The following is a 12835-nucleotide window of genomic DNA, read 5'->3' as shown; positions in this document are numbered from 1 at the left end:
GGCACTTCATGGGTTTTTGTTTTATTTTTGTTTTTTTTTTTTTTTAAATAAGGCAAATGTGATAATACTGACTGTAAGGAGTTCAAGACAACATTTGATGTATTGTCTCAACGGAAACTATCAGTAAAAAAACAATAAAATGGTGAAGAGTTGGCTAAAGAAAGCTATCATTTGTGCTGTAAAGCAGAAGTACAAGTTTGAAGTGTGATTATGAATGTATTTTTTTAGGATTAATGACACTCATGGATATTATTATTCTTCGGCCCAAAGTGTCCTTCCTGTATAGTTCATAACTAGGTATTGCATTGAGCTATTACTAATATTTGTTGTTCCTTCATGTTCCCAAAATGCCTCTTCTGGGTAGTTTTCCTTTGTTATGAGTGTGCTAGGTAATTTCTGTGCTGTTAATTTTTTTTTCAGAATAAGTATAATATTTTTTCTTTTAACAGAAAGCTTATTCTTTTGGATTTTGATGTTTTATTTTTCCTTTGGTACCCTTTTTTAGTATGATAAGTCCTATATGTATTCACTGCGTATCCAAGAGTTGTTTTGGACTCGGGTCAAGAAAAAAATTCTTCTAGTTTATTCTGGTCCTCTACTTCCATTTAGCAGCAGCTAAAATCTTGGAATTAGAAATTGGTCGGGATAGAGTAGAGGGAGTAAGTAGGAAGTAGGGAATACAGAGTTCTCAGAGCTCAGTAAATAATGGTAAGTTATAATAGCCACTGCAGGCCTAATTCATGCTGGCAAGATTGGATTCACAGCAAGCTACAACCATATAAAATGAAAAGAACAGTAAAAGGTTAAAATGGGTGCTTCCTCTCTCTTTTCAACGTGGCAGAATAATAATTAATTAGCCCTTTCTTCAGATGGGAGGACCACCGGGTTCTGAGTTCTTACACTGGCAGTTTGATAGATTTACTGATATAACTCTTTCTGCTGTGTCACATGTGGAAAATAATAAATTGTGTGTCAGAGAAAGGAAGCATGAGTTAGTTCTGTAAGACAGTAATTGGGATATGAAAGAAGAGTAGTTGTGGTTTTCCAATCTTTGTGTATCCTCCAGTGATTGTTTAATGTAAAATGAATAAATAGTCCTGGGAGCACAGAGGAGGAAACAGGGAATTGCTCAAATCAATGAGTTCCACAATCATACTCTTCTTTTTCTTCCTCTTTCATATTGCCATTTTCTATATATAGGGGGGAAAAAAAAGATGCCCCAATAATAATTTGGTTACTCTCCTTCAAAGACAAAATATGATTTTTAGTTTGGGCTAAAATATAGTGTCACCACATTTTGGTGGGTGCTTTGGTTTTGGTAAGTCAAGTTAGGATGAAGGAGAATAGGAGAAAGGGAATATTTATGCTATGATTTGCTTCTTTTCTGGGAATATTTTAAATGAGAGATGTAGTCTTTGCTCTCCTGAGAGGAGGTCATCTATGCTTCTCATCTGAGGAGATTTACTGGTTTTAACACCAGTCAGAAATTAAACTCTGAAAAGCCACTCTACTTTCCTCCCACCCCTTCTGGTAAGAGAAGGGCAAAGGCAGAGACCATGGGTTGAGATAACAATTTACTGCAATCAAAAAGCAATGGACTAAGAAGCGCACAGTAAAAGCAGCCATGTTAATAACGAAAGTATGCACCCAAAACAAATGCTTTACACACAAAAGGTGTTCACTTCAACTTAGTTCTCTGTGGCAGCAGGGGCAGAGACGAGATGGCAGATGCTCCTTGTAGGGTGTGTGTCCAAGTGGCTCCCAGGAGAAAGATGGCAGCAGTTCCCACAGCCAGCTCTCCTGTCCCCAAGCACAAGACAACAAAAAATAGCAATAGACAAGCCCCTGAAAGTTCGATTGTCCATGTCCTGCCATGCTGCTCTCTCAGATGCTGGACTCCATGGCTGCTTCTGACACCAGTGTCTCCAGCCAGCTTCCTTCAGCTCAGCTCCTTTCATCTCAGGCTGGACTCAGCTGGACCTGGGCTCACCTCCTTGCTCAGTTCCACACGGTGCTTCTCACACCAGCACTGCTGTCCTGTCGCCATGCCTTGGAACCGCATCTCAGTGGAATGGGTAGGGGCTAGGCAGCCTTAGCAGAGGACAGCGTCTGCAGGGCTGATCCTGGCAACATTCCTGTTGGAGAGAGGGAGGCAAAGCGGCACTTGTGGGGGTGTGCTCACCTTTTCTTCACCCTGAAACCACACTGCCCAGTGATAATGTGCGTGGTATTGAACAGCAGCCTATTTGTGCCCGCATGGTACTAAGCTCTACGCCTACTCTGGAATCAGCGGTGCATCCTGAATTGCACATCTTTTTTCTGCTGTATGCACAAACTTTTAAAGCTCTCAGTGAGGTTTTATAGTAATCTGTTGGTCTTCTGAGGTGTTTCTCTTTAAGTATTTTCAAAAGCTCTTACAAACTTCATTTAGCTTTCTGAATTTTACAAACCGGATACTGAAAGCTTAACGGTGGAACATAGGATGTTTATCTCTTGTGTCATTCGGAATATTTTATGATGACATCCATTTTTTTGTTTGTTTCTAGTGCCTTGAAGTAGCTGTCTCAAATCACAAGTTGGTCTTGACACATATGATAAAATATTTATATTTATTAAATTAATGTTTTTTCTGCTGTTGATCATGTCTAATGTAAAAAAATCACCTTGTAGAGACCTATCTTTCTTACGATCAGCTATGCCCTGTCCAAAATCATGACCTCTGATGCAAGGTTCGAAGACTTGGGGATTTTGCTTTGGATACAAATTAACTTTTTTTTCCTCAAAGGATGACAAAAATTAGACCTCCACTTCATACCTTCAGGGTCAAGCTAAGTTGATTCACTGTTGAAAGACACTAATGCATTTAAAATTAGTGTAAACAGAAAAACTAAAATATCTATTGACAAGAAAAATGACAGGTTGATCTCCAGGCTAGCAAGATACTGTCACATCACAATTTCTTGAATTTTAGGTTTCCTGAAATACATAGCTTTTGAAACAGCTTTTATAAAAGATAAGATCAATATATTAGATTGAAGGTAGAAAAGAGCTTTTGTTAAAATAGGGAGGTTTGTTTTTGTTTATCTTTTCTAAAAAGTGCAGTATGCAATATTTCTCAGAGACATTAAGGAGTTATATTTCACAGATTTGTAACTGTTACAGTAACTTGTACATTGACAATATCCTGAGTTTTCTCCTGCTCTCATTTTGTGTCATAGCATGTTCTAGCTTTTGGTCTTTCCTACAGGTCTTGCATTTAGTAGAGGATGTTGAGAAAGGTCTGTGGATTCCAAAAGTGTTGAAAAAAAATGTCTATTCAGAATTTGAAAAAGTTTTTTTTTTTGTTACCTGCAACTTAAAGAATTGGATTTGTCAACTTGAGTGATCTGTACTGGCATTGTGTTTCTAGTATGCATTGCAAACTGAACTGAAGTTCTTATAGTTCAGGAGATTTAGAGACTGTCATACACAGTATTTGCTCTTTCCAAATATCTAGAATCTATTATCTATAGCTAGTATTTCCAAGGTAAAAGTTATCTGCTTTACTAATCTAAAACTGTCATCCTCTTTCTGATGTACATATGCCATAGCTGTGTGAATTTGATTTAAAGCAGAGCAAAGTGAGAGCAATTAACTGCATAACCTAGTGTAATATAGCTTTTGATGAGGCCTACAGAAATCATTCTTCTTGGAAGTAACTCAACAGATCATAACTTTTTTTTCTATATGAACATCATAATTTTTGGATAGGTTTTCTATAAAACTTTAAGATGCAGTGTATAGGAGTTAAACAATATACCAAAATAAGGAAATTATTGGTAATTAGTTTGAAACTTTATATTATACTTTTTGTAGTCCTAAAGCTGAATAAATAATTTTAACAGAAAATTTTCTTCCATGGGAACCCATGGAACAGCCTCCTTTTGGTCTTAGGTTAATGTGCAGAGAAGCTGTTCATCTGTAGTAGAAGACATACAACCTTCATTAATATTACAATCATGTTTTAGTTTGGATGCTTAACTCCTGAATTTTATTATTAGTTATCATAGAACAATGCAGTTTTATATTTTTCACATATCCATCAATTTTGCTTAACTGATGAAGCCATTTAAAAGGAAGCATTTTTTATTAATTATTAATCATACTTGGCCTCGTCTTTGTGGGTAGACAGCTAGAACATTATGAGCAAGACAGAAGATAAGAGGAATGTAGAACAGTCTTATTTTTCAAAGCATCACATAAATGCCTTCAGTGTTATAAACATACAAAACAAATGATATCTTGTATCTTATCTTGTCTATTAGTAGTATATCAAAGCATTTTAAGGAGTTAAAAATGTTCAAGAGCAGAGGAAAAGATGGAGATCCACAGGTTCTGGAAGCTATTTTTTTCCTCTTGCAGGCTTCTACTGTTAAATTTAAGCCTCATAACTATGCAAGAGTTATCTCTGCAATTTAAGGTGTTTATTTGCCATTGATACACATAGGATTTTCCACAGGTCGGCCACAGGAACAGTGCTAGGTCATGGTGCATCTGCTTAAAGCTCCCAACACATCAAGAGCAAGATAGATGACTCTTGTCAGAGGAAACATGTTGGACAACTGCTCCCTAAGGTTCTAGTGTTCATAGCAATTGCTAAATCATTTACATCATAAATTAGCAGGAGTAATATAGCTACAGTAAATGGCTCACGTATCTGCTGCTCAGTATTTACTTTAGAGAGATGGTAACTGTCAAGTTTCATAGGTGCTGATAAAAGCAATATGCTAATTAATCTTGTGTTACTTCTCAATGTTCAGATCTTGCAGAGATTCTCAGAAAAATACTGTGAAATACACTTCAAAAATTAACTCTAATATAATTGTCATGAAAATACAACTGTTTAAGTGGATTCTCTAACATTTATCCCTCCTTAAATTCTAATTTCATTGGTTTAGATTTATCTTGTAGTCTATTCATTCTTCAGAAACACAATAGGGACATAATTCATGTTTCATAAAATGTACAAGGTTACAATTTCTAATCAGAGTCTTAAGAGCTTTTGCTAAAAAGTAATAGATTTATATGAAAACAGAGAAATTACCTACCCTTATAGTAGTGCCAGCTGTAAAATTGAATATTACTTAGCAATTGCCTTTATTAATTTTCGTTGATGCAAGATGTCTCTGATGGAAATGTGGTACTTCAGTACAATGATGAAGTGTTGCTTTGTGGTGCTGGTCTGCCTCTCCAGCATTTGCTCTAAATGTTTGTTTTGCTTACCTACACTCTAAAATGTAAAATATATGGAGAAAATATCCAATTTCCTTCTTCATTCCCTTACTGAAAATGGGCTCAAAGGATGTAGGAACAATGGAAAAGTACAGTAACCTTTTCCTTAGGGAAAAAGTCTCATGTAATGTTAGGCAGAGAAAAAAGATCTGAAGACTAGGCTGATGCTAACTGCCTAGCTGGAAGATAGCTGCAACCCGAGGGTTAGAAATGACAAATAGGCCAAATATTAGGGAATTCTAATTGTTGAAGAAATAATCATGTCATCCTGTGTTAATATAAAATGAATTAAATGGCTTTGAATAAGCTCATTTGGAATGACAGTTGTTTGCACACTGGAAATTCACAGTAACTAAAGGCTTTTACTGTGACTTTGAAACCATAAATCCAACTTTTAATCAGAGAAGTGATGTAATGGAAATGCATCATTTCCAACACCTCATTGATTTCTGCAACAGACATTTCTTTTTGATAACAAAACATATACTTTGTGTCCTCTGGTTTCTAAGGTTTCATATGATCAAACTGTGAAGTTCTGCATATTCCTCTTGTCTATATTCACAGGAGAGGTGATAGTTTAATGAAAATTTATAGGATAATTCCTTACTGGGTTTTTTATGTCTAAATAATAATATGCCTTTGTTTAAATGTGTGGAGTTGCAATTGTCTGTTCAGGTGCAGACTGCGAGTACTGCAAGAAACTTTATATAAGTACAGGTGTCTGCTTTCACAGAGTAATTTCCAGGACTATATCCAGGAACTGTTGAATCATGAAGGCTTTAGTGGCTGCTGCATTTGTAATAAATGCTGTGTTTTCAACACTTTGCAAAATACAGACAAAAGATCCCTTTTCTGCCCTTGCCCATCACTTAGAACTGTGTGTTTCTCTTCAGGTAGCTTCCCTTTGTAGCATCTGGATTCTCTTACCCAGAGCTACCATTTCTCAGACTAGATGTCAAAAATAAGTGGATAGAAAGTGTTACTTGTATGCAATTTCCAAGGAGTTTACAAGTGTTTATATGCCAAATATATAAATAACTAGAGACAATGGTATTCAAAGTCGGCAAAGCTGAGTGCATAGATGATTTTCATGTTTCTGAAGGAACATTTTGATGCCTGCCTATGATAATTTAAAATTGACTCTTGAAAGCCTAAATCAAAGCTCCAGCCATCCAGACCTAGAGAGCTGAAACAGTAGTGTGACTGATGTCTGAATCAGAATTAAAAATACAGCATAAACTACCGCATGGTATTTTTTCATGTGAAGAGAAATAATTTAGTTCTTAGGAAAAGGTTACTCTTAGAGGTTTCAATTTTCCAATATAAAAATAAATCTCTTTGTTGATGTTAAATTTAAAAGTATAATTTTCAAAGTAATCTGTTACCAAGCTAAGGAACAATAGGTTTCTTTTGTATCTGTTTCAGTATTTCTCTAATATTCTGCAACATCTAGTAGTCTTGAGGATGATCCCTAGACTACCAAAAAAATGGGGGAAATGGGATCAGTTTCAAGAAGATTTAAGGAACACTTCCTGTTCATTTTCTGCTGCTATCACTTATAAAGAACTAAAATGTTTAATTACTTATTTCGTTTAGGTTATATCACAGCAAAACAATTTTCCAATCAGAATATGCAAGCCAGTTGATATTATGGAAAGGCATGTCTGACTGAAAAGGATCAAACAATTTATAAATTACTGTTTAAAAGTGAAATATGAGAAAAAGCTGTCAAAAACAGAAGGTGAAGTTGATTCTTCACCTGCCATGGCTGGATGCATTGAATTTTAAACAGACTTTTAATACTGTGTTATTCTCTCTTTTTGGTTTATTGCAAGTTGCAAGCTGATATACTTTTATTCTCGTTAAAGATGTTAGTCATAAAGTAACAGAGTACTTCCTGTGCAGCACAAGCTAAAGGGACAGATGTATAAACTGGGAAGTTTTCCAGATTAAAGGTACTTAACGCTGAATGCATTTGATGTTCAAACACATTTTGGGATCTTGCAAGTCTGTCATAAAAATGCACCAAGGCTGAGCACAAATTCCAACTCAAAGCATGCTGATCTGCGTCTTGGTCTACTACTGTACTCAACATATTGATTTGTTTCTGATCTATTCAGGGATTTTTTATTTAATTTTTGCAGAGAGTATTTAGAATTTGTGTTTCATAGGAGTAGTGGTATTAGGTTTTATTGCCAAAATAATGCAAATATTCTCTTAAAAATTCCTGTGGTTGCGGGGACTTTGTTCAGGATTACTACATCCTATTGAATCCAGATGATATTGCCAAAAGTGGTGCTCTCTCTGGCTTTCTATTGAATGCTATAGCCTTTTAATGAGAGTTGGAAAACAATATGAGAAAGTGGTAGATGAATGGCATGGTAGTATTCTTCCACTATTCTTCAAGAGAGAGAGGGGGATTAAAATTAATCTAGATATGGATGACTGATTGAAATTATTTTGTCAGTGGTTCAACAGTGAAAATGAGAACTAGGAAAAGGTTGAGAAGTGCATATGACCACTGACTTTACAAACAGAATGTAATTTTTTTTAATATCAATACTCATTTTCATCAGAGAAACCTGAATATGCAGTCTTCCAAGTTCTTCAGACAATTTACAGAAATTTTCTACGTGACTGAAAAAAAAGTTCTCATCAGCAGATCTTTAATGGATATGAATACAAAACCAAGCAATATACAAAGCCCTGCACAGGACAAATCCCAGCCCTGCACGTGACCATCTCCAAGAGTCACACCATGTGCCTGAAACTATTGTCCAAACAGTCTCGAAATCTCTTAGACTGGTGCTGTGACCACTTACCTGGGCAGCCTGTTCCAGTGCCTAGCCACCTTCTGGGTGAAGAACCTTTTCCTGATATCCAACCTCAACCTCCCCTGACACAGCTTCATGCTGTTCACTTGGCTCCTGTCACTGATCACCAGAGAGGAGAGATCAGTGCCTGGCTGTCTCCACTTTTGCCTTCACAATGAATTTCCCTGTGAGATGACAATAAACACTTGTTTTTAAAGGTCCTATAGGCTAAGGAAGTTATTTATAAACCTGGAGAAAAAGGTGGTTGAGGGTAGCTAATAGCAGCCTGGCCATACCTACAAAATGTTAGTGAGACACTGAGGCAGGCTCCTCACAGTGGATGAATCATAAACTGAAGCAGATCAGGCTGTGACTAGATTAAATAAACTTTCCTCTAAAAGAAGAATCAACTACTCGACCTAGTAGGACTGTGGGAGCTGTAGCTCAACTAGACAGAGCTCTGAACAATGTGGTCTGAAATTGATGTAGGCTCTGCTTGGAGCAGGAGATGAGGTACTTTCCCACCTGAATGATTTTGAGACCCTGTAATGTACAAAAGTGTGGGGAGAGGATAAAAGCAAGAAGTAGTTTAATTATCTGGACATTTAGTGATATTTCTATAGGTAGATATTATTGTTTCACAAGCTTAGGAATCTGAAAGCTGAAATTCTTTCTAATAAAGCCACAGTTCTACTACTTAGTCAGGGAGAAAGGGAAAAAAAAGTATTAATACCAAATTTTTTCCTTTTGAGCATGAGACAAATGTTCCAAATTCACCTATTCTGCTTTGTATGATATAATCTAGATATTTAAATATGATTCATCTTTATTGTTTCATTCAATGTTATCACTGACCTAAGACATGATGAGAAATTGTTAGATTTGGTACACATAAACAACTGAAATCTACATTTAAAACCTCTGAAATTGACTTAAATTGAAGTGTAACAAGCAAATGACTTAAGGAGATGGTTTAATACACTTTTTTCTTTCTTTTCCTTCTTAAGGATTAGGGATTTCTGAAAGAATGGCACCTGCAATTAAATTAATAGGATAAAATGGGTTACATTACAGTGACTTTTAATCATTAAGTTTCAGGATAATGGCAGATTTTTCTGGTAAGGTTTTTATTGATGGCCTAATTATAGATATTCAGCGTAATCATGGGGTTTGTCAGTTTGGTTGGTTTTTTGTTGTGGTTTTTTGTTTGTTTGTTGTTTTATCTGTTTAATAAATACTAGGGAGAAATCAGAAGCAGAAGTCCCAATAAAAAAATATTTCAAAGTCAGTATTTCACACATTTCTTGGTCTCTAGTGGGCTACAAGAAGACCACAAATTACCTCAATTTCCTACTTCTGTAACTGGCTATCCAAGATTGCAATGGGAGTTAGAGATCCATAAAAGTCTAAATTATTATTGCAATTTGAATTAATAATTTTTAATTTATATGGTTCTGAGCACTTTCAAGACCTTTTTCTACTGTAGGTTGCATTATATCCTTCACTTGTGTCAAGAAGAAAAGAATGAGACTTTTTACAGCTTCCCAAGCTTTACCCATCACCACATGTGTGAACATCCACCAAACACCTGTATGTTCTTTCAGCTTCCAATTTCATATGTCATTAATGTTTTTTTATATTTCTGTATGGAAAAAGGCCTGATTTTTCTTTTATATTTGCAAATATACACACAGGTAAATACAAATAGACAACATAGGAAAACAACATCTGAAGATGTTATATTCTTTCCATTGTGAACTCTTTCCGTAGTGGCATATGTCTGCCTTTGATTTTTCATTTATTGAATAATTTCACATCCAGTTTTGTTAAGCATAAAAGTTTAACCTTCAGACATAAAATTTCTGATGCGACACTTCATACCAAAATGTTACCACAGTTTTTAATACCATAATATTTGTCTGTTCAGAAAAAATATAAAAAATATGCTATAATCTAGAAAACTATTTTTAATTGTAAATTGTTATTGGAATTTTAATGTAGTTCAGTACATTTTTCCAGTTGCCATTTCTATATCCATTCTTTTAATTCATATTTGTCTCTCACATTTCGATCAGCAGAAATACAGTTTATGGCAGAAATACGATCTTATGGCAACAGATTTTGAGATGACTGAGAGTTGGCATGATTCTTGGAATGGTTCTGTTTGGGGCCTGAGCTGGACTCAGTATTTAAGGATCCCTTCCAACTCATTCTGTGATTCTGTGGTACATTCCTTCAGAACTCTTTAAGTCTCCTTAAAGCTGCCTCTAACTCTGTTAGTACTGGTCTATTTAGTTTATTGTGAAAAATTCAGCAAGGCGGAAGACAAATTTTGTCCTTGTTTTTAAATCATTCAAATCATAATAATCAAACTCAATCAAAATAATTTTAATTCATTTTCAATCAATAGGATGAAATCTGTCTAGCTTCCTTTAGTGAGGAAGGCCACAACATGAAATCTTATGTCAAATCCAAAAAGCTCCAAATTTTATTTCTGTCTTCACTCATATAACCTATATGTGTGACTGAAGTGAGCTATGGGATACATGGGATACAATTATGGAGTTTAGCTCTTTAAATGCCAGTTTGTGCCTTCTTCTGTTTTGCACAGGTTTGAGTACGTCAGTCCTGGGTATCACACTCACTGATATTCCAGCAATTAGAAACTACTTTCAAATTATTTATGAGGGTAGTAGACAAATGTATTCCATCTTTTAAAAATTCTGAAGTTTAAAATAGATTGCTTGGTGTCTTTCTTAGTAGAGGAGAAGCTGTAATCAGAGAAGACTGTAATAGAACTCTACTATACTCTACAGTATAGTAGACACTGTAGAAAGTATAGGGTAATACAAGTCTTGCAATAAGAAAGTCCTATACAAATTGCTGCTTATCAACACTGTCTGATTTACACTACATAGGTGCATAAAAATTAGTTTTAACTTTTCATAGATTTTGTATCTATCTATGTAAATCTTGATTTTCCCAATTTTTCATTATGTTGTGTTAGCAATCTGTTCAAGTTCAGCAGTGAAAACAGTAGGTTTCAGTCATAATCAGGATTCAAAAACGCTGTGTGTGGCTGCATGATTTTTGACGATGCTTGTCATTAGATCAAAGTGCTTATTACAGGCACTGTCTAAAGAAGACAGAAATTGCATTGGAAATTCATGAGGGCCAAAGGAAAGTTGCAGATTCTATGAGACACATTCAGAGAGTGTGTCACAGGAGACCATGAAGCCATGGAAGCAAGAAAAACTTGAGGTTTTAGTTCATTTGCAATTAAAGTTTGCGTTCAAGGTGATATTAGCTTTTCTTGAAGAAGCAACTGAATGGCACCTACATAGCCTGAGGTTTTAGGCTTTGCCTAAAGATAAAAAATAATGATAAAAGATTAAAATATTGATAATTATAATTCAAGGCCAAAAATGTCTTTATTTCAGTAGTATTGACTTTTCTCATTTATAAATACTTTATACTAAGGTCTTGGAAGATGCAACAAGCATAGGTAGAAATACAGTTTTAATCTTTTTTTTAACCTCAAAAAGAAAGCGTTTCCTATTAAATACTCTTTCTTGACAAAGGTATCCGTTTATCCTTTCCAATTTGGGTTGTTCAGAGTTTGGGGTTTTTTGGCAGTGGAGGTTGACTAAAATAATTATAAAATTATAAAATAATTATCAATTGGATATAGGAAGAAAAACATGGAGATCAAAGACCTTATTTCACAAGTGTTGAATATTCAATAAAGCCTTCATCTGGAAGTGGCATGCAAGGTCAGCTTTTTTATAAGAGCACAACATAGCTCATAATTTCTGTTCAGCTACAGACATAAAGCATGTACAGAGATGAGCTAATAGAATTGTACCACCACTTCCATGTTAAATTTAATGTCATCTAATTGTGAAATACATGCAAATTTCTCAGGGTAAAGAGTGCCTCCTACTTCTCCCTAGACCTGACTGTAGTAGAATGTCATAGAATTTTCTAATTACCACTCAGAGGCAATTGAACCCACACTCATTAATTTGGGTCAGTTTGCAATTGTTGCATGCCAAGCAGAGGAAGAGTTAGAATAATAAGACATGCAGAAAACATTACATATATATATTTTATTTTTTTTACAAGATGAATTCTGAATACTTTAAGTTGGGGGCTGTATGGCACCCAGATTTTTAATGTGGGACTTTCTAGAGATTGCTTAGTTCTTGAGCCAGTGTGTGCAGACTCTATAATTCAAGTGGCTTTTGCTCTTGGAGGAGACAGTTCTTGAGAGGACACACTCTTGTGCTCTGCCAGACTGTAATTTTCATGTTTTTAATAGTGTTAGAGTTATTTTCAAAATATATCTGAGCAAATAGTTTTTTTAGGCAGAACATCTTAGTTTGGCTGTAATTAAAGGAATAATACCAAGATGATTGCTAGCTATTAGACACTGTAAAAAAACACATCTTGACATGTGTCTCTGTTAAACTTTTTTCAGGTAAGTCAGTAATGCATTACATTAAAAGTTATAAGATCATGTGGGAAAAAATGTTAGCTTTTACACCACTACCAGTGACCACAGTGAGACACATGCTGTATTTTCATTAGTGTGCTGCCTAGTGACTTGGGTAAGCTTTAAGCACAATGCCAGTTGGCTATCACTTTACAAATGGCAGTGCAAAATGTGCAGGGGGAAACAAAGCTATTGTGAGATTATTTTTTAAATTAGCTAATGTTCTAGAAACATGCTTCTAACTTCTTACTCTAAT

This window comes from Cinclus cinclus, chromosome 5, assembly GCF_963662255.1.
Source record: "Cinclus cinclus chromosome 5, bCinCin1.1, whole genome shotgun sequence".
NCBI lineage: Eukaryota > Metazoa > Chordata > Aves > Passeriformes > Cinclidae > Cinclus > Cinclus cinclus.
This window is presented reverse-complemented; position numbering follows the sequence as displayed.